Raw genomic sequence first — 22,624 nt, 5'->3', positions numbered from 1 at the left:
GTCAAAAACCCTGGGAAACGGAACTTCCGAATAGTCGACGGGACTAAATTACACATAATTACTACGTAGGATAGAAAAACAAAAACTTAAACAGTTGTTAAATCGTACAAGTAGTCTGAGAGTGTGCATAACCAGGTAATTTTTACTACTATCAGCTACTGTACATGTGCGACATTCATATCAACACAGTTGCGCCGATTGCAATTAACAGACGTTACGCTGTAAATATTAGAAAGGCGGATTGATACAGTAATGAAGCCTCCTACTGATAGGATCAAGTATCATCACAACTGAACACTTCAATTTGTTTTACGTGGAGGTGTTACCAGAGTCACGAAGTTTAATTGACTACGTTACAAGTAAAAAATGTTCTGAATGCAAAAGAGTGGAGATGTCTGAAGATGAACAAGATGAAACTTGCAACATCTGGTCATGTGACGAAATTATAAGGCTTGTTCAATTTTAAAATAATAGTAATAATAAAATAAAGAAACGTAAATAATAAATAATTTTACCCGTAATTTTGATACTTTAATAGTTGTTTGTATGGAACAAAAGTTATTGGAACTGGTAACGTGAATGAAGGGGAAGACACGAAAGTTGCGACGTCACGGGCTGGAAGCGAACGGTGGCGGAGCGGAGTGTTACGCGTACCTGGGGAGCGGGAGCGACGCCGGTGTCTGCTGCTGCGGCTGCGGCTGCGAGGCGACTGCGTCGGCGGCGTCGGTGGCGTCGGCGGGTGGCAGAGAAGCGCCGGCTCGCCTGCGCCTGTGCAGCCCCCGCGCACGCGCACCGCCGCCGACGCCGCGCCGCCGCCGCCGTAGCCGCAGCACCTGTTGGCTCATTCGGCGCGCGACGGCCGCCGCAGCCGGTCGCCCACCCCCACTCGTGCCGAGCAAACGACTCGGCATCACATTTCCGAACAAAGCACGAAAGAATTAAAAACTCGATGCGGGAATGGACGCTGGGTGGCACCCTGTTAGAATTCCATTCCCGTCATTAGATGTCTGGCGATAGGGTGAGGTTGCTTTAACTCGGGAGCGGCTATCGAGACGCGTCCTGGCAGTAGCGCCACAGCGCTCAGCCTCGTTGCACATTTCCTCCCACGCCAGGGCACGCTGCTGAGCGCGAGGAGGGGCAAAAGCGAGAAACTGCGGACGCGCCGATATTAAAAGGCCATGTAGTCGCACTACGTACGACTTTGATTTATACTCCACATTTCGCAACAACATAAATCACAAGCAATTCAAATTTTCAGTGTTATTTAATTATTTTTGGCGGGCAGAAGACACAATATAATTTTTATACGGTAGAAACTGTCGGCATAGAGACAGGCACCGACAATTTCACAGAGTTTCGCATTCAGGCTGCCACGTAATCGTGACTTTCATTATCGAAAAACGTCTTTCACACAAATATGTCAATCCAAATATTGTAGCACCTTTGCAATCCCAGTATGGAGACGTGGAAACTCTACCTGAGGAAAGTAACATAGACCTCCTGGATAGCTTTAACGCAGACGGGTTTGTCAATGAAACGGGTGTTACCTTGCAGGTCAGTCACTTACATCTACACGTGCACAGGGGGTTTTGAACTCAAAGAACAAACGGACTCGAAACCATTTCGAAAACAGATGTAAAACTGGCATTGTCCTCAAGACGTTTAGGAAACTATCCCTGTAATTCTTCCGAGGCCACAATAAATTCTTGAAACCTCGCATTTTCTTTAACAGCACTGAGCTTACGGAATGTGTCCCTTCTGTGTGTCCCTTCTATAACGCTATTTTCTTCTGAGATGCGTCCTCGTCAAATCAGAAAGCAGTTGTTTCTCGCCTTCTAGTCTTTTAGTGTCAGGAGAGTGCAGTCAAGCCCACTTAAAATGAAAGATCTGCAATCCATCCTGGACTTTCTAAATTTCGTTCCTGAAATACTTTTTTCATCATAAATTCAATGATAGCTAGTACTGAATCGAAAATTCATTCCAGTCATGCCCCTTGATACGACTAACGTATGTTGCAGTTCAATTCCATCGAAAACTGTTGCAACTGACAATGAGATAATGCGTACGACTTCATAAATTTTAATATTCGTACCACTAATTTCTTCGTGGGCTGCATGACTGCAAATTTAGCATAAAGTCCTTTTTGATGTACACGACAATGAATCCCGTCTTTCGATCATTGTAATTGTTTGTTCTTTCATTGGCAGCTTTTCGTGCATATCGTTGCGTAGCAGGTTTGCAGTAACCATCGCTTATACGATTGCATAATATTTAATGAGAATTCTCATCCATCTCTTGTGCATTTCTGTACACTTTTAAAGGTTTGCGGCGATAGATCGTTCGACTGCCTCCTTTGGGCCACTGGAGCGTTGAACGTCCGTTATACGAGGCGTATTCGGAAAGTAAGGTCCGATTAGGCGCGAAATGGAAACCACTGTGAAAATCCGGTGGAACTTTGCACAGATGTGTTTGGCAGCGTCTTTAGTGTGCCTGTCGATCGCTTTGCGTCACTCTTTTCAGTTGAGAGCGCAAAGTGATCACGCAGAAGTGCCTAAAACAACAGTGTCTCCCGCCAAGTATGTGGATCTGATGAGAGATTTTGCCAGAAAGTACGCAGCCCACATAACATAAATGTCATGCGTTACTAATTACAATGAAATGAACACCCTTAGCTGCTCACAGGCGTTGACATACGTCAACGGCGACAGATGAAAATGTGTGCCCCGACCGGGACTCGAACCCGGGATCTCCTCCTTACATCTCTAGCACGCCTCCCGCGAAACCCACATTCTCAATGTATTGTCCCGCACTACATTCGTAGTGCCCCCGCCCATTATACTCATTACTCGCGGCGCGTTGCCGATTCCCGTAAGAGTTCGGGCACTGCTTGTCCATTCGCACAGAAGAAGATGGTCAAGTGGCCGGTGAGCCTTAACTATATATATACTAAGATGGTATCTGTTCTTTCGGACATGTCCGAAAGAACAGATGCCATCTTAGTATATACACTCCTGGAAATGGAAAAAAGAACACATTGACACCGGTGTGTCAGACCCACCATACTTGCACCGGACACTGCGAGAGGGCTGTGCAAGCAATGATCACACGCACGGCACAGCGGACACACCAGGAACCGCGGTGTTGGCCGTCGAATGGCGCTAGCTGCGCTGCATTTGTGCACCGCCGCCGTCAGTGTCAGCCAGTTTGCCGTGGCATACGGAGCTCCATCGCAGTCTTTAACACTGGTAGCATGCCGCGACAGCGTGGACGTGAACCGTATGTGCAGTTGACGGACTTTGAGCGAGGGCGTATAGTGGGCATGCGGGAGGCCGGGTGGACGTACCGCCGAATTGCTCAACACGTGGGCCGTGAGGTCTCCACAGTACATTGATGTTGTCGCCAGTGGTCGGCGGAAGGTGCACGTGCCCGTCGACCTGGGACCGGACCGCAGCGACGCACGGATGCACGCCAAGACCGTAGGATCCTACGCAGTGCCGTAGGGGACCGCACCGCCACTTCCCAGCAAATTAGGGACACTGTTGCTCCTGGGGTATCGGCGAGGACCATTCGCAACCGTCTCCATGAAGCTGGGCCACGGTCCCGCACACCGTTAGGCCGTCTTCCGCTCACGCCCCAACATCGTGCAGCCCGCCTCCAGTGGTGTCGCGACAGGCGTGAATGGAGGGACGAATGGAGACGTGTCGTCTTCAGCGATGAGAGTCGCTTCTGCCTTGGTGCCAATGATGGTCGTATGCGTGTTTGGCGCCGTGCAGGTGAGCGCCACAATCAGGACTGCATACGACCGAGGCACACAGGGCCAACACCCGGCATCATGGTGTGGGGAGCGATCTCCTACACTGGCCGTACACCGCTGGTGATCGTCGAGGGGACACTGAATAGTGCACGGTACATCCAAACCGTCATCGAACCCATCGTTCTACCATTCCTAGACCGGCAAGGGAACTTGCTGTTCCAACAGGACAATGCACGTCCGCATGTATCCCGTGCCACCCAACGTGCTCTAGAAGGTGTAAGTCAACTACCCTGGCCAGCAAGATCTCCGGATCTGTCCCCCAATGAGCATGTTTGGGACTGGATGAAGCGTCGTCTCACGCGGTCTGCACGTCCAGCACGAACGCTGGTCCAACTGAGGCGCCAGGTCGAAATGGCATGGCAAGCCGTTCCACAGGACTACATCCAGCATCTCTACGATCGTCTCCATGGGAGAATAGCAGCCTGCATTGCTGCGAAAGGTGGATATACACTGTACTAGTGCCGGCATTGTGCATGCTCTGTTGCCTGTGTCTATGTGCCTGTGGTTCTGTCAGTGTGATCATGTGATGTATCTGACCCCAGGAATGTGTCAATAAAGTTTCCCCTTCCTGGGACAATGAATTCACGGTGTTCTTATTTCAATTTCCAGGAGTGTATCATGCGTTTCTTTCTTCAAGACAATTTTCAGCCGCATTCTACAGGGGCAATGAAGACGCTCCTGCAGCGTTTTCGATGGGAAGTGTTTGACCACACACAATACAGCCCTTAATTGACTACCTCCGTTGTTAATCTCTGCTCACATGAACCGCTGGCTACGATGACAACATTTTGGCACAAACAACGAAAGGCAGACCAGCGTAGAGAATTGGCGGAAAGCACAGGCGGCTGTTTTCTGTGACAAGGGTACTGGAAAGTTTGTACAACGCCACGACAAATGTCTAAGTCGGAGCGGGGACTATTTAGAGAGGTAGCTAGAAGATGTGGCTAAGAGTTGTGAACAAAAAATTTTTGATTTTCACTGCGGTTTTCATTCCGCACCCGGTCGGATCTTCTTTCAGAACAGACCTCTTATCACGAACAAATAGCGAAGGCTGAACAAAGCTGCTACCACAATTCTGCCGAACTGAAGTTAGTTGGTACGACCGAAAAATGCCACACGGCAATATTGAATGAAATGTCGATCTGTACCGAGTATTTCCAGGAAGGAATGAGAAAAGCCGAGATAGGCGGAGCTGTTATATTTTGACTAAAGTTCAGTCTTGATCACTCAACTCCGTTGACTGCGTAGCAGCGAGGAGAGCTCCGCCTACCATCCTAACGGAGCCATGGGTCTGACGATGGTTCTGTAGAAAGAACCGAAACCGGTTACCTATATCATTAAAACATACATGAGTGATCAAGACTGAACTTTAGTCAAAATATAACATTAATTGATCACTGCTTTCCAAAAAAATGTTTACCAAAAAAAAAAAAATAGGCGGAGCTGTGTCCCGCACGCAGCCCGTATTAAGTTTGGCACGCCGTGGCCGGCCCTGCTTTGATAATCTAGCTGGCAGCACTGACGGCTAAAGCCAGCAAGGGACGTGTACACTCGCCAGTAGTGATGGGCCAGTCGACTGCTCTTAATAACCGAATGCTCAGTCGACTTTTTTTTAGTTCAGTAAGCTGTTTCAGTCAAATGAAACAACCGAATGAAACCAGTGGACAGCTATGTGAATGTTTTTCGCTCACCGGGTTCGAGTGGTTTTACCCCAGATCACATCTTATATTGGTTTCAGTTTTCACATTGCACACAAAAATGCCTCTACAGCCATAATCACGATAGTGAAGTGAATGAACAGTTTAAAAAAGGTCAAATCGCAGCAGTGATTTCATTTAAAAGTTATATCATATGATTCTTGTACATGAAGGGCTGCCACGTTGTATCAGAATATAATATCTACGGAATTTAGATAGGAGCTGTGGTATCAACGTTCGATACCATACTTGTTAGGGGTTGCAGTTATCGACCGCGGTCCGTATTAGTATCGTTGGACCCGCGAGTCGCGACCAGCGCCGCTCCGCGGCTTATACAAGTTCCTAGCGAGCTCTCGTCCACTCTTGCTAGGGACGTCAAGTAGTAAAGTAGCGTAGCCTTCAGCTGATAGGAAGCAACCTCTAACAAGGCGCTTAGTAACGTATGGCCTAAGTGAGGCCTCAATAGCTATCTGTTTATAATTATATATATGCAGCCAAGAAGAATGCTGTACAACCAGTTAAGTACAATATATATTATTTTTTACCAACGACTTCTAATTATTTTAGTCGTTGCAGATCCAGACCATGCAGCCAGCACCTTATCGACGTTACTGACAAACCTGCTGCGATTTATATGTTTATATTTAGTATTGGCCATCAGTCAACATTGGCGTTGACTAGTTCGTCGTCATCATAACAGGCTCGAATGCTTAGGGCTCTTTATTAATTCTTACTCGTAACTAATTTATTAATTTACCTGAATTTAAAATCCACTTCTATAACCTTTCTTTATTTTTGACGAGAAATCTGAACATTTTTAGATCAGGATTTGTCCGTCTACTCCTTCCACAGTTGATGTACTCGCAGGCACTCTGCATGACGACTCAATCCACTAGCAAGTAGCAACGGTATGTCAGAAACAGCTGTACTTCACAGTAGTGATGGGGAGCTCGTGAATGAGTCATTCAAATGAACGCTTCACTCCTGTGAAGTGTGAACTAACCACTCAATTTCAATGAACTGGTACTTCAAACTCTTCACAGATGGCACACTCCACACTTTTTTTCTAGTTCACTCACTCTCTTCCCCTCTCCCTCACCCACGTCACTCATTCTCCCTTCACTTCAGTCCTCCCTGTGCTGCCTGTCGACGAATCGCGCGGTGTTTGTGGGGAACGATAGGTTTAGGAGCGGCGGGGGATGTGAGGGGCAAGGAGAAGACAGCGTCAGCTGCTACCTGCAGTGCTGACATCATTACCCGTGACTATTTGTGCAGTTAAACTTCGCGTCTACGGGTAGCCTACCGTTGGCAGCGCTTGAAGACAAATGAATATTAAAGATGGAAACGAAGAGGCTATTTGTGTGATCACGCACAGCCATCATGAAAATAAAAGGTTTGTTAATAACACTGAAAGAGGGATTTTACCTGAAATCGTACCAATGACTACACGTGACAGTTTACGTTTTGAATCTAGTGGGTTATTATTGTCAACAAAATAAAATCTACAGGAAAACTTCTGAATAATTACTTAACGTAGGTATATAGACTTTGTGACAGTGTTAAACATACTCATTCTATTTTGGATTAAATTTTAAAAGGAACATAAAATTGGACTGCATTTCGTTGGTAGCCCTATTTTTCAGTCCATGAATACAACAAATAATGTTTCATTTGGCAGATAAAGACTTTTTTGGGCGCTTCACGAGAAAATGTCGAGCAAGATTAAATGTAGTACCTTCTCTATACGTGACAGCCTTCTCTGTTTATCTTTCCTTTGTCCCCTTCGACCATGCTCTATTTAAGATAACTCAGACGCTGTAAGAGCGTAAAACGTTGCGTGCACGTTACTCCATAGTTCCGCCATCTGTTGGTAAATTTGTGAAGTATTACGAAGCTTTATTGTACGAGCGAGGCGAAGCGAGCGTAGCAGCGGCTGAGCGGCAGACTGGGCAACTTCGCTAAGCTTCCGTACTTCACGAATGAACTACTTCATTTGAACGCTTCACGGCAAAGAGTGAAATGAATGAAGTAGTTCACGGGAATGAACGAGTCCGACCCCCCTCTACTTCACAGACGCCAGACGGTGGAAAGAGACTAGTGGCTGCACACCAACTCGTTGCTGCACACGTTCGGACGAGGTTGCCACATATTTCACAGAACGGAGTGCCATCTAGTGGTTGGTGCCACAAGTAAGGGTGTGACGCTGTCGCCGCCTGGTGGCCGTTCCCTGACAAGGGTTGCCTGCTAGACCAAGCGATCGGGCACTCTGTTTCTTACGGGATCTGGGGTTTTACATAACGTGAGACAATCGACCGACATGCCTCTAACATTTATGTCAGATACACTCCAGGAAATGGAAAAAAGAACACATTGACACCGGTGTGTCAGACCCACCATACTTGCTCCGGACACTGCGAGAGGGCTGTGCAAGCAATGATCACACGCACGGCACAGCGGACACACCAGGAACCGCGGTGTTGGCCGTCGAATGGCGCTAGCTGCGCAGCATTTGTGCACCGCCGCCGTCAGTGTCAGCCAGTTTGCCGTGGCATACGGAGCTCCATCGCAGTCTTTAACACTGGTAGCATGCCGCGACAGCGTGGACGTGAACCGTATGTGCAGTTGACGGACTTTGAGCGAGGGCGTATAGTGGGCATGCGGGAGGCCGGGTGGACGTACCGCCGAATTGCTCAACACGTGGGGCGTGAGGTCTCCACAGTACATCGATGTTGTCGCCAGTGGTCGGCGGAAGGTGCACGTGCCCGTCGACCTGGGACCGGACCGCAGTGACGCACGGATGCACGCCAAGACCGTAGGATCCTACGCAGTGCCGTAGGGGACCGCACCGCCACTTCCCAGCAAATTAGGGACACTGTTGCTCCTGGGGTATCGGCGAGGACCATTCGCAACCGTCTCCATGAAGCTGGGCTACGGTCCCGCACACCGTTAGGCCGTCTTCCGCTCACGCCCCAACATCGTGCAGCCCGCCTCTAGTGGTGTCGCGACAGGCGTGAATGAAGGGACGAATGGAGACGTGTCGTCTTCAGCGATGAGAGTCGCTTCTGCCTTGGTGCCAATGATGGTCGTATGCGTGTTTGGCGCCGTGCAGGTGAGCGCCACAATCAGGACTGCATACGACCGAGGCACACAGGGCCAACACCCGGCCTCATGGTGTGGGGAGCGATCTCCTACACTGGCCGTACACCACTGGTGATCGTCGAGGGGACACTGAATAGTGCACGGTGCATCCAAACCGTCATCGAACCCATCGTTCTACCATTCCTAGACCGGCAAGGGAACTTGCTGTTCCAACAGGACAATGCACGTCCGCATGTATCCCGTGCCACCCAACGTGCTCTAGAAGGTGTAAGTCAACTACCCTGGCCAGCAAGATCTCCGGATCTGTCCCCCAATGAGCATGTTTGGGACTGGATGAAGCGTCGTCTCACGCGGTCTGCACGTCCAGCACGAACGCTGGTCCAACTGAGGCGCCAGGTGGAAATGGCATGGCAAGCCGTTCCACAGGACTACATCCAGCATCTCTACGATCGTCTCCATGGGAGAATAGCAGCCTGCATTGCTGCGAAAGGTGGATATACACTGTACTAGTGCCGGCATTGTGCATGCTCTGTTGCCTGTGTCTATGTGCCTGTGGTTCTGTCAGTGTGATCATGTGATGTATCTGACCCCAGGAATGTGTCAATAAAGTTTCCCCTTCCTGGGACAATGAATTCACGGTGTTCTTATTTCAATTTCCAGGAGTGTATATGATTGTTTTCACTCAGTATCTGGGGAGGAATATTTTCACTTACATACTTGCTCATACTTTGAGGTCGTATATGAGCCATGACTAGGGTTGCCAACTTCATTTACAGAGAATTAACTTGTCCTATTTCAAGGAGAGGTAAATAAAAAAGTATACTTCCAAAAAGAAATATTTTCAAAATGTATGTATTTATTTACTTATAAACTATTTTTTCTTACTTCTGACATTAAATATAAATTTTTGGTTGGTTTTAATAGCTGGTGCTACATTGTAAATTTATGTTTAAGTAAATGAATAGTCACTTTTGTAATTTAAGCAAAAATTTAACAGGATATAGAGGATGCTCCACTGAACATTTTGAGGTAGGGAACCTGGGGTCGGAGAGGCCACCTTAAGGAGGTATTAGGAATAAAATCACATTACTGTGTACTTTTTTATTTACATTACTTACAGACAACTGCAAATACCATCACTGGTACAATGAACGTACAATTTTTACTGTATCTTACAAAATGTGCTGAAACTGACGGCCATTAACTTCAGTGCAAGCATGACATCGGCGAACAAGATTCTGACGCACCCTGACGAATGCCCGTGGTGTGTTTCGAATCACGTCACAGGCAACTACAATTCTGGCAACTAATTCCATCTCCGTATCCACTAGGGTCTCATACACAAGTGGCTTTAGATATCCCCATACGAAATAATCAAGGCGATTCAGCTCACGTGACCTCGCAGGCCATGGAATAGGACCTTCCCTTCCAATCCAGCTACCAGGAAATACAGCATTAAGATGGTACTGTATTGTACTGTACGTCTCTGAAGAGCACTGAGTAATGAATGGGTCTGTCGATTATTCATAGCGCGTTCTGTCATGGGACAATGTAAATACGAGTCAACAGAGCCACCTTATGGACAAGTAAAGTAAACAAAATCTGCATCATGACTTCCTAGTAATCAGGCTCGTCCTCCTTGTTTCCTAGCATGAAATAAAGAACGTGCATGTAAATAAACAGCACATTAAGTGTAAACTTGTACGCATGTTAGTTGTAAATAAGATGGAAAACAGTGATGTAAGACAAGGCGGTAGACAGGTTGACTTCCGTATCTCCTTAGGCTGGCTTCTCCGACGCCAGGTTCCCAACCCTCAAACTGTTCAGTGGAGCATTCTCTATGTCCTGTTACATTCTTGCACGCTCTTATGGGAACACCCTGTATATTGAAGCACTGTTTCTCTCTTCCCGCTGCTTTGCACCCATCACCGATAATTCCCCTTGGGTAAACGCTGAAGTGACGCAAACAAAAAGCTGATAGGATACAATTTTTTAAGTTATTTGTTGACTTAATTACTTGAGTTTTTCAGCATGTACTGCGACTTGTCGCAAATATTTTATTTTCCCACAATGTGTCATTCGTTAATTTTCTTGGAATTTAATTAATATAGTTTCGGACTACGAATCATCCTTGCAGATGCTGTATCTTCTTTCCTTCTTGTCTTCCTTTTGCCTTTATGCCGCTCACGTGAATATGAGTACCCTTTACTAAATGTTTGGAAATCGTATAACTGAGGCGGGACGTGGCTACCAGGCCACGTATTCACCAAGTTGGCTGGCACACCGGCCCTCGTCGTTAATCCGCCTGGTGGATTCGATCCGGGACCGGCGCGCCTGCCCGAATCCCAGGAGCGTGCTAACACGCTCGGCTATCTGGGTTGGTGCTGCACATACTGTATATCGCATTAAATCGATCTAGAGGATCACTTTTTATCGAGTCGTACGATTTTCAGCATTCCACACAACTGAGCCTTTCGACATTTTGATCCAGACACGAAATTCACCATCATGTAAACGCGCTATTCACAAACACGGACGGAAAAGTGAACTAAAAGCCACTTGTTGCCATCGAATGAAAATCAAATTTCAGGATGACAATAACAGTGGTGACAGGTGATAAGAAAGTGCAGTCAAAAATAATGATTTCACAACACGAAAACGATCGATTGATTCTGCTCAGAATTGAATAAGCCGAGGGTCAGACGAATCCAAAACTACAACTGACGGAATCATTGGTTTTCATTCGATTGTTCATGTCACTAACCAGCGATTCCCCGATTTTGCTTATCATTCGCACAGTTGTACATACTTTCATGTAGGAAATGCTGCCCTAGTACGATGCGCTCCTCCAACGTTTGTCAGTAGCCGACGTTCATACTTTATACGAGCCTTTCGAATATCATACGAAAGGGCGAGCCGTCGACCAGGCGGCTGCAGCGGATGATCGCCAGAGTGCCCGTCCTGTGTTCGAGTCTCCTCAGTTGTTTTCTAATCTTCCACGAAACACAGGTATCGTTACAACGAAACACATTTCTTCGGAAAGGAGCGAAGAAGGAATCGTGATGAATGGACATCTGAAGAATGGGAATGTCAAACGCTGTAAGCGCCAAACTGCACATTCGTCAGGAGACTCTTTCCGTACGTAACTTATTTGTATCCAAAAACTGGAGAAGGTATTCTGATATCACAGAATTATATTGTTCACATCATCATTGCAAAAACTAATGAGATACATCAGAAAACAATTTGTTAAAAATGTTTTAGGTGCATTACCTCATAACTGACTGTTTTTAGTAGCCATTACGAAAGTTTTTGCTTCAAATTCCATTAATACTGAGCACTACTTGTCGCTTGTGATAATACAAGTACAGAAATGCAATAGTTATGTTTTAACTAGTAGAAATTTACTCAACACAAATCATTTCTCAATCTTTTACATTTTTTACAAGAAAATAATAGAATTAAATTTAAAAAAAACCTCTCAGTATTGACTTACGTATCTTACACAACTCTGTTCTTGGGATAAGATGTTGCTGAGTTTACTGCAGAACTCGCTACAGTCTTTCAGAAGAAATGACAAAATTGTGCCCGCATCTCGTGGTCGTGCGGTGGCGTTCTCGCTTCCCACGCCCGGGTTCCCGGGTTCGATTCCCGGCGGGGTCAGGGATTTTCTCTGCCTCGTGATGGCTGGGTGTTGTGTGCTGTCCTTAGGTTAGTTAGGTTTAAGTAGTTCTAAGTTCTAGGGGACTGATGACCATGGAAGTTAAGTCCCATAGTGCTCAGAGCCATTTGAACCATTTGACAAAATTGTCAGCAGGTCTTTCTGTTTTGCCACTATGAATAAACATGGCTGGCCTTACAGATGAACTACAGCATGGCATACATCAGCCATGGTCTGTCATCTTCTGAATACATTGATATTTGTCCATTCTTCTGTTTCAGGATAAGCATTTTTAATAGGTACGTGAGATGGATGAATATGTGAGACTTTGATTATACTGCATTTGTGAGATCTTACGTTCCTGCATTGACAAAAATATTTCAGCAGCAGCTATAGAATCAAAGAAGTCAGTTGTATGCATTGGAATTACATGTAATGGATTCATAGCCTTAGCTGAGTCACCAATGTTGTACAATTTTTGTGGAACGAAGGCTTTGACGCATGGCAGTTCGAACTCTAGACCGAGCGAGATGGGGCAGTGGTTAGCACACTGCACTCACATTCGGGAGGACGACGGCTAAAATTCGCGACCGACCATCCAGATTTAAGTTTCCCGTGAATTCTCTAAATCACTCCAGGCAAATACCGGGATAGTTCCTCTGAAAGAGCACGGCGATTTCCTTCCCAATCGTTAAAACAACACTCTGAGCTTGTGCTCCGTCTCTAATGACCTCGTTGTCATCACGACGTTAAACGCTGATCTTCCGTCCTTCTTTCTTTAGCCACCCCAAAAGGAAGCACTGCTTGGTACAAATACGCCATCTAGAAATGAATGTTCGAAAAATTTTCACCGCTATCTGGCGCTAGCAACAAATCTAAGGACATGTAACAGTGCCGAGAACACAACAGCACAGAAAACGCACTTTTTGAAAAAAATGACAATTAGAACGTTTCTACGATTTTTATTTGAAACATATATAAGGAGAAAGAATAATACGGGAGAAACAATTTGTGTAATGGTTTACGTGCCCTCCGAACGTACTTGAAGTTGACTGAAACAACCATGATTACACAAACGCCCAAAATGGGCTTGAAATGTTGTATGATTTTGTTGGTGTCTATGAGAGTACTGGTTTTAGTATAGCTGTGTTGCCTCTCGACCGTTTCCATCTGCTTGACCGTACACAAACACCATATCGGCTTGTTCCTGACATAAGTACTGGAGCATTCTGCTGTTTACAGTACGCTGAGTCAATCACACAGCCTGCAACACAAAAGGACCACACGGTATGTAGTCAGAGGAGCTTTCATTCGTCAGAGCCATCTACCGTGGCAACGATGCATTTCCGGAACTATGTTTATAGGACATTTTTTCCTCCATTTACAGTCAGGAATCTGTCTCTGCAGTTGGTCGGTTTTATAATGTTCACTCTGTATGGTGAACTAAATGTGCAACTTTCGTTAAGTGGGTGTGGTAACAGCCGTAATCCGTAAATAAATGCTGAAAGGCCTTGCTCAGCAATAAAGTTCCGCTTAACAAAACAGTTTCATGTCTAACAGTTGTCTTACACGTTTTAAATCTATGTTACCAAACACTCTATATCATCATCTAACAGTTGTCCAGGACTACAATACATAAAGAGTAAAACATGTACGTATTACAAGTACGTGGCTTGCAAGCATGAAGCCAACGAACTACAGTCCTGACCATGAGTGCTATTGTGGAAGGTGATAATGCCATATTAAAGCGTTCTCTGACGTCAAAACTTCTGATATAAAACTAACCGTTTAGCTATTCCTTTCCATCACTTAACTTACGAACTGTGAACACACTGCGGTTAGATAACTTATTTACGATTTTCAGTCTCGCTCGACAGCTTATTAGAGAAACAGCATTTGGCCAGATGGAGGGGTAAGAAGGAAGGATTCGGCAGTGGCCTTGCTGGAAGATCTATCCCGCGCCGTTTGCCTGAAGTGATTTAGGCAAATTTAAAGCAGGGTGGCAGGAGAGAGACGTGAATTTTCCTCCTCCCAGGACAGCGATATCACCCGTCAGTGCAGGAAGAGCTGAAGATTGTGCACTAAGCTTGCTCTGGGGCGCTGTGTAATAAATCTGTAACGCCCAAGCTCTGTTGTGATCCGAAGAGCAAGAGGCAAGAAGAACGCTATTCCCCAGAATAATTGAAAGGAAATGCGAATGAACGGAACTACAAAATAATCGAGTAAACTAGCGGATGGTTAGAATTAATACTAGCTTAATAATAGCTTTAATGTGCTTTCCAAAAAAGCCGTTCACTGGCATTCGAGCCACTGAAGGCTCGTCTTCAAATGGTTGACATTTACAGGCAGTCTAACAGAAATCAGTGAGTTTTTACCATGTAAATATGCCCCCAAGCAATGATAATTTTGAAGTTGTGTACAAGGGATTCCGATGGATTTTCCAGCGTTCAGGCGCGCTCGAAACAAGCCATGAAGAAATGAACTGCAAATTCTGGATGGACAAGATTGGCTATGATAAGAAATCAGATAGCGAGAACAACACGTATTTCACACAAATTCGAGGTTTCGCCACTACTCAGCCTTGATGAGCCCACGGCGCTAAGCGAGTAAGAAAGCAGTTGCAGTCAATTTCTATCACGAGACTGATCCGTGAAGATTTAAATGTTTAACCGCACAAGCTGCAAATCGTGCAAGAACGGAAGGTAAAGTCTCACTGTTTGCTATTAGCGTTCTTCTACCTAATTAAGATTAAAATAAATGATAGCAATGAATGTAAGTGCAATGTATGGATGTCAGATATGTTGAGGCAGGACGAGCAGCACAGTGAAATTTCTGACAGATTAAAACTTTGTTTCTAATCAGGGCACGAACCCGGACTCTTGGGCTACATGGAAAACACACAAACCGAAGGAGCTCCGAGACACGTCTCCCCTCGAAACGTCAGTCTGGCAGTTCTCTCAATAATAAAACATAAAAAATACACACAAAGTTTTTCTTCCTTTTTTTCAACAACCTGTTCCCAATACACAAAATAAGCTTATGAATCTCACACTAAGGCAGGTGCAAAAATAAGTTTCATAAATGGCACAGTACGATACAGTTTAGATTTTGAACTTGTCACAGTTAAAATATTCAAAATGTTGTAGAGCGCATCCACAACACATTAAAACCGACATAGAGACAATCGCGAAAAACGTTTGATGCGCATAAAAGTGATGATTGAATATGTTGTATTATGCGTGGCAAGTCAATACAGAAAAGTCTGTGCACGTCTTATTACGACGTTGTGCTTGTGCTAATAAGCATAACCCAAATATGCTGTAGAAATCACTGGATTTGATTAACAATATCTTAGATGATTAACTTATTAACGTATAAATGTATAGTAACGTGATTACACTTTTATATTACCATATCATATTACAGGGTATAATGAAAAAAGTGAGAAACATGGCTGTACAAGTTGACGTACTGAGAATTTTTGTGAGGGTATTTTCAGTATAGCAGAAGAAAACGTGTTTGCACGCAAGGCGTAATGAAATTATTGAAATGGAAAAGACTCTGGCGTCATCTATTCAAACGGTCTTGTTCACTGTACTGTGCCGAAGTAACGGGTATTACTTGTGAATACGAGATCTATTACTAGAGTGAGATTGATCTATTTGTACATTCAATAAAGAGTTTTTGGGTAGTTTAAGTCTAGTAGCGGAATGCAGAGAAATATAAATATAAGGGGCGATCACAAAGTTTCCGTTCGAAGGCCGTGCTGTCCAGAATCAGTACGTCGATCCGGCAAAATCACTTGAGCATTGACGTAACCATACCACCAGCGCCGCAGGTTCAATATACGTGTCTGGTAAAACATCATGTCCTGCTGCGTGAAGAAATCCCTAACTGTCCGTTGTACATCCTCGTCCGACAAGAATCGTCAACCCTTCGAGGCTTTTTTATGTGACCGAAGGCGTGATAATTGCATGGGGAGAGATCAGCACAACAGGGCGGGTGCTCGGGTGTCACCCACTTGAGTTGGCGTAGCTTCTTCGTTACGACATTTGCGATTGGGATCGTCCAGTGTCTTGTGTCGATTCGCGACCAGCATGGAACTTGGCGCACCATTCCACGATTGTGGTTTTCCCCCAGACATGCTGCCCGTACGCATTCTTCATTCTCTTATGAATGTCTATGTGCACGTGTCCTTCGGCAGCCAAGGAAAGAATAACAGCACTTTGGTTCTGTTTGAACGCATTTGGTAATAACGTCGCGCATTTACTGCACGCATATACGCTGCCGCAACGCCCGTAAACGGAAACTTTTTGATGGCCCCTTATAATTACTCATCTACATGCGAAAAAAAAGTTGACTATAAACTGGAATACTGCTCGCTTCTACCCAACAGGCCACTTCAATAAAAATGTTTGCTTAGAAGTTTTAAGAACGTTGCAGGAAAAGAAATTACCTGTATGGTGCGTCAGAATGACTTCATGTCACATAACAGAGTGGCTACTATAATTTCATGACAAACGTAATGCAACACATCATAAACAAAAATTTCTGCGTCAAAGCAATTGATACATTCTGCGGACTGTCAGAGAGCATATTTCAGAGATATAAGTGCAGAGATGACATAAATCCAGCTACAACAAGACAGACAATGGGTCCAATAATTTTCATGATAACATCCAAAATTTCAGTTATAATGGAACAGCTCACATCGAAATTACATTGCAGTTTCACATATAGCCGGCCGCGGTGGCCGTGCGGATCTGGCGCTGCAGTCCGGAACCGCGGGACTGCTACGGTCGCAGGTTCGAATCCTGCCTCGGGCATGGGTGTGTGTGATGTCCTTAGGTTAGTTAGGTTTAAGTAGTTCTAAGTTCTAGGGGACTTATGACCTAAGATGTTGAGTCCCATAGTGCTCAGAGCCAGTTTCACATATAAAAGAAATCGGGGAACAACGAGTCTGAATTAAAAACGAAGAATCAAACGTATTAAAGTTCAGTATTAGTCTGCAAAGCAGATCACTTAGGAATTGCATTTAATTCGTCAGTTCTGATACATGCAGGCCTCCAGAGTACATATCAGAAACCGGTCTGCGAATTAACGCCAAGGAAAATTGTAGCTATTCGACGGAATTCCTTCCTTTACAAAATGAATTATACAGCTCGTAATCAATTCAGGCAACCACCACGTGGGTATGCATCAAGAGGAACTTCATAATGCAATTTGTATATAGTTCCTAGCTGACACCCTCATATGCAGTTTTATCAGGAGACGTTCGCGGAAGTTACTTTACCGAAAATGAAATGCAGATCACAATTACAGCCAATTTGGATCACTACACAGAGATGGTGCAATATTATGTTTCACCTACACTTCACACACATGTAAAAAACGTCATGATGACTGTTTTCAACAAACTCGAACCAACTGCAGTTGTACACTCGTCGTACCGAACATCCACCGTTGCCCTGTAAACCAAGACGATACGAACAGTGAAAACAAAAGGCGGTCAGAACTAACCACGAATGTCTGCGTGTGTTACTTATGCAACATTCGTTTATATTACCGTATCAGTGCTCCGTAAGTCCAGTTAGGATGGTAGCAGCCAGGCGCATTTAAATGACTACCATAAGTAGCGTCTAATTCATTGGCTCCTCAGTTCGTGAGCAGCCCAGCACCTCCCATCAGAGATTAAATACCTGTCATCTCATCATAATCGAAACGCAAGTTCTCATTTATTTAGCGTACTAGCTGCGCCCATTTATAACACAAAAACATTCGCAAACTCTTTCGCTGCTCCTGTAGTCCGCCTCTGGAACAAACTAAGCCGCACACTGCGCACGGTTCAATGCCCTGTTGCTTTTAAGAAGTTGAAACACGTCCTCCCGTCAGCCTTACAAAGGTTCCCCAAACATTAAAGTTATGGCCATCACCTTCTGTCTCCCCCTTGACCACCACTTTGCCTAATGTCCATTGCTGACAACAGTCGTAGTTTAAACCTACCTTCCCGTAATTTGTATTTATTATTGTACTTATCATGAAAGAATGTAAACTGAGTGTTTTATGTGCATTATTGTAATTTGTAAGTGTAGTATTCTATACTAGATGTAATTTATAACACGTGTACCACGATACACTGTCCATTTACATTAATGTGACCTCTTGACAGAAGCCTGACTAATCACTCTTTGAAGCGCGACTGCTGAGAGACGTGCAGGAAGAGAGGGAAGGTACTGAAAGTGATGTGGAGCTATGTCGACTCCAGTCCCGTGGCCAACTGTTTCTCAGTTGAGGATCCACCGATCGAGGTTGTCCCACAAATGGGTTTAAATTCGGGGAGTTTGGTGCCCAGAAGCGTACGCTAAATTCATCCTGGTGCTCTCCGAATCACGCACGTACACTGCGAGCTGTATGACACGTTGGATTGTCTTTTTGGTAAATACCATCGTGCCGAGGAAAAAACTGCATGTAGGGTTGAACGTAGTACCCAAGGATAGATGCTTACTTGTGTTATGCCTTCCAGAATGACACGATCGCTCACCAACCAGGGAACGCCACGTAAACACTCCGCAGACCATAACGCTCCCTCTTCCAGCCTGGTCCCTCCCACGATTGTCGCAGGGCCATACACACCAAGAGCCATCTTCCCGATGGAGCGCCGGCGCAGTGGCCGAGCGATTCTAGGCGCTTCAGTCTGGAACCGCGCGACCGCTACGGTCGCAGGTTCGAATCCTGCCTCGGGCATGGACGTGTGTGATGTCATTAGGTTAGTTAGGTTTAAGTGGTTCTAAGTTCTAGGTGACTGAGGACCTCAGAAGTGAAGTCCCATAGTGCTCAGAGCCATTTGAACCCGATGGAGCATAAGCGTGAGTCATCTGAAAAGGCCGTTTGTTGCCACTCAGTGGACGTCCAGTTGCGCTAATGGTGTGCAAATTCCAGCCTTCGTCGCCGATGAGCAGCTACCATCATGGGTGCGAACCCGGCGCCTGCTGCGGGGCCCATACGCAGCAACGTTCGCTGAACGGTCGTCGATAGCCCCGTGGTCCATCTGAGCGGTTAGTTGCTCAAATGTTGCACGTCTGTTCGCCCGTACACACCTCCGCAGCCATCGTTCACCCCCGTCGCCTATGTCCCGCGGTGCACCACAGTTTTCTCGGCGCCGGTTTAGGATAGCGCCATTTTGCCATACACTGTATACTTTAACCACGGCGCCACGCAAACAATTCACAAACTTAGCCGTTTCGGAAATGCTTTCACCCTTGGCCCTGTAATGGTTCTTTATTTACGTGACAATTACGGCACTCCAACCTCAGTTCTCGATACCAGTAATATCGTACTACTTCTCTGCGAAGTAACAGACATATTTTTGTGACAATATTCACATTTGGTTTTATTAATGTATAGGTACTCCGATGTATCGATATATTACAGTGATTTGGTTCTTGTGTGTATTCATTTCTGTGAGACTGTCATAATCTTTGACTTACTTGTAACCGTTTTGGCGCGAATGCGCACAGAGCAGTCTTTGTTTCACTTTGCAGAAGTTGTTATTTCGCTTTGTAAAATAACAGTCAAGTCTTGTGTTTGGTTAAAGTGGAAATTAAATATGTGAAGATTGATACAAAACTGTTTTCTTGATGATGTGAAAATTAAGAAGAAGTACATGTGGAATTTACAAGAAGTTTAATAAAAATGTGGATCGTGAACACCAAGTCAAAAATTATTTCTACCATACCATTATTCTGATCTGGAATTGTTTGATCATTAAGAATTTCCTGAAAAACGCATTTGTTAGGTCTTCAAATATTGCTAAAATACAGATCTGCACCTTCTAGCAGTCAAAGTGGAATCAGCCTAGACTCAACAAGATGAGCCATAACAACTTCGACGAAATCTACGTGGGAATCCATTCAAGATAAGTGCCAAAATTAATGACTTTTTTACAGTGACTTCATTATTTCCATTTTGACGATATCATCCACAATCAATAACTTTGTTGTTGCCCGATAAAGCGAACATATGCTGCGTGAGCAACATTATTAATCTGATTTCTAACCTACTTTGCAAGTGGTGGTATTGTTAGAGCCCGAAAGCCGAAGATTATGCCCGTTGACACGTCAGATATATCGCTGCGTTTCCGATTTACTACAACGACTGTACTGATGTCCGCGCCCCCCAGAGACGCTTTATATACCCTCCACTGTTACTACCTGCCATCTGTGAATCGTTACTGCACGTAGACACCGAACATAGGCGGCCGTGACATTAATGTGGCTGGACCACGTATGTGTAATGTGAAATATGTAGAAGGCCGGATTAGAGGACCTAATGGCCCTACCCTTCCCAGGTTAATTAAATGAATAAATAAAAAACCTAGCTTTCATTGATCGTGTTATCTTATGATTCGTACCGTATCCTACCGCCTAGCTCACCATGTATGTTCTCTTGCCTTTTTTGCCCTCTTTAATAGACTGTCTGACAGTCAGGCACACACGTTTGTGTAGGAGATACTAGAGAAATTAAGAAAGCTAATTCGTAACGAAGTTCACAATTTTTCAGAAAAGATGTTCAACCAATGGGGAACATCACAGACGGAGTGTAAAATTCTATCACAATTTGCAAAATTTGAAAATTTGAATTGATATCTCTTCAGTGACAAATTATAATAGTTGAGATTTGTAGGATTTCCCAAAAATCTTTTTACATCGCTATACAATCCAACTGAAAAGGTACACTTTCCAATTAGTTACCAAGCTTTTGAAAACAGTTTTGACCGAACGAGATGGTGCTGTGAGTGTTTTTGTGCCCCGTCGACAGCGAGGTCATTACAGTAGGCCAGGACACGGACGGAAGGCTCGTAGGCCGGACTGTTGCGGTTTCTGCTCAGAACATCACCCCAGTCACTAATGAAGCGCTCTCTCGTGTTCGATTGCCCTACAATCGATGTTACATGAGCGTTCCATTGGAAAGCATTAATAATGCGACGTCCGTCGACTAGCTACAGTGGACTCGCTTTTAGGTTTTCCGTGATTTGGTGGAGACAGCTCCCGACTCACGGATGGAACCGGTGTTATAACGTTGCGATGTATTTATGTCGCGTGTGGAAAGGGAAACCAAAAACAAGAAAACAATGCATAGCAGCATTGTGGTGTATACTTAAACGACAAAAAAAGGGAAAAAGTTTCAGCGGGCTTCTCACGTACTGCATGAACGATGGAGCAGTAATATGGTGCTAGAAATGATAAGTCTTCATTACACCAGATTCACATTACGTGGACCACATTCGACAGATTGCACTGATAGAAATTTTTGAGTTACTCAAAGGCATTAAATACGTAAATTTACTTTAAGCACACTAGAATAGAGAGACATAAAATTACGAAACATTGCTGTATAAATATACTTATACAAATTACATTACAAACAAAAACGCTGCAAGAAACGCTTAACTCATTTCACTATAATTTTAAGATATTTTATGCAGTTGTGTCGTATCTCAAAAAGGAAGACAAAATATTTAGCTCTGGAAAGGAGCATGCAATAGCACTTTGGTACAAGTTTAGAAGAATATTTGACCATGCAATTAATAGATATGTACCTAGTACAACAGTTCATAGTGCGTGACGTCTTCAACGACTACCGCAGCGAAATATTATCGAAGTCTGTCGGGCGCTGATAACCTCGCTGTTGTGCGCCCTAACACACTAATCATCATCATCATCATCGAAGTCTGTCTCACGAAACCCAAAGAAGTTCTAGTCATATGTAATGGTTGTTAGTGGCACCAAAATTAGTGTCCAAACATTCACTGACGAGACAGGAACTGAAACTGAGTGTAGCACAGAAAAAAAAGTAACCCTGAACTGTTTTTTTAAATATTCCTTTACAAAGTAAAATCAACGGGCATTATCCCAGATTAACTCTGATGCTGCTGCAAAGAAGAGTGATATAGATTTTAATATCAGTGATGATGAGAAACATTGGAATTTGCGGTTTAATTAGTTCCTCTTCTAACATTAATCCGCCGGAGATCGTTAAAAAAATAAAAAATACAAAAAGCTGTTTACAGTAATTGGAAGAAAGCATAATTTACACCCATATACAAGAAGTGTATCAGAATTGATCCACAAAACTACTGTCCAAAATCCTTGACATACATTTGTTGCGGAATCTTAGAACGTATTCTGAGCTGAAACGTAAAGAAAGACATCCTCCATTCCATCCGACATGGATTTCGGAAACATCGAGCACGTGAAACCTAACTCGCTCTTTTCTAACATGACATACTCAAACCCATGGATCAAGGCAGTCAGACAGAGGCAGTATTTCTCAATTTTCGAAAAGTATTTGACT

General features: G+C 44.6%; 1 protein-coding gene across 4 annotated transcripts in view; it reads right to left on the bottom strand.

Moving 5' to 3' along the window:
- The window catches only part of LOC126185203 (protein O-linked-mannose beta-1,2-N-acetylglucosaminyltransferase 1-like), an 842,885-nt gene that overhangs the window by 362,993 nt on the left and 457,268 nt on the right, over positions 1-22,624 (bottom strand). The window contains exon 1 of one of the 4 annotated variants that reach the window (XM_049928082.1): positions 655-729. The exons of the other annotated variants lie outside the window; for them this stretch is intronic. The gene's annotated coding sequence lies outside the window, so the exon portion shown is untranslated. Of the gene's footprint in view, positions 1-654; positions 730-22,624 lie in introns of those variants that run through there. 4 annotated transcript variants of the gene reach the window in all.

Source organism: Schistocerca cancellata, chromosome 4 (genome assembly GCF_023864275.1).
Source record: "Schistocerca cancellata isolate TAMUIC-IGC-003103 chromosome 4, iqSchCanc2.1, whole genome shotgun sequence".
NCBI lineage: Eukaryota > Metazoa > Arthropoda > Insecta > Orthoptera > Acrididae > Schistocerca > Schistocerca cancellata.
This window is presented reverse-complemented; position numbering and strand designations above follow the sequence as displayed.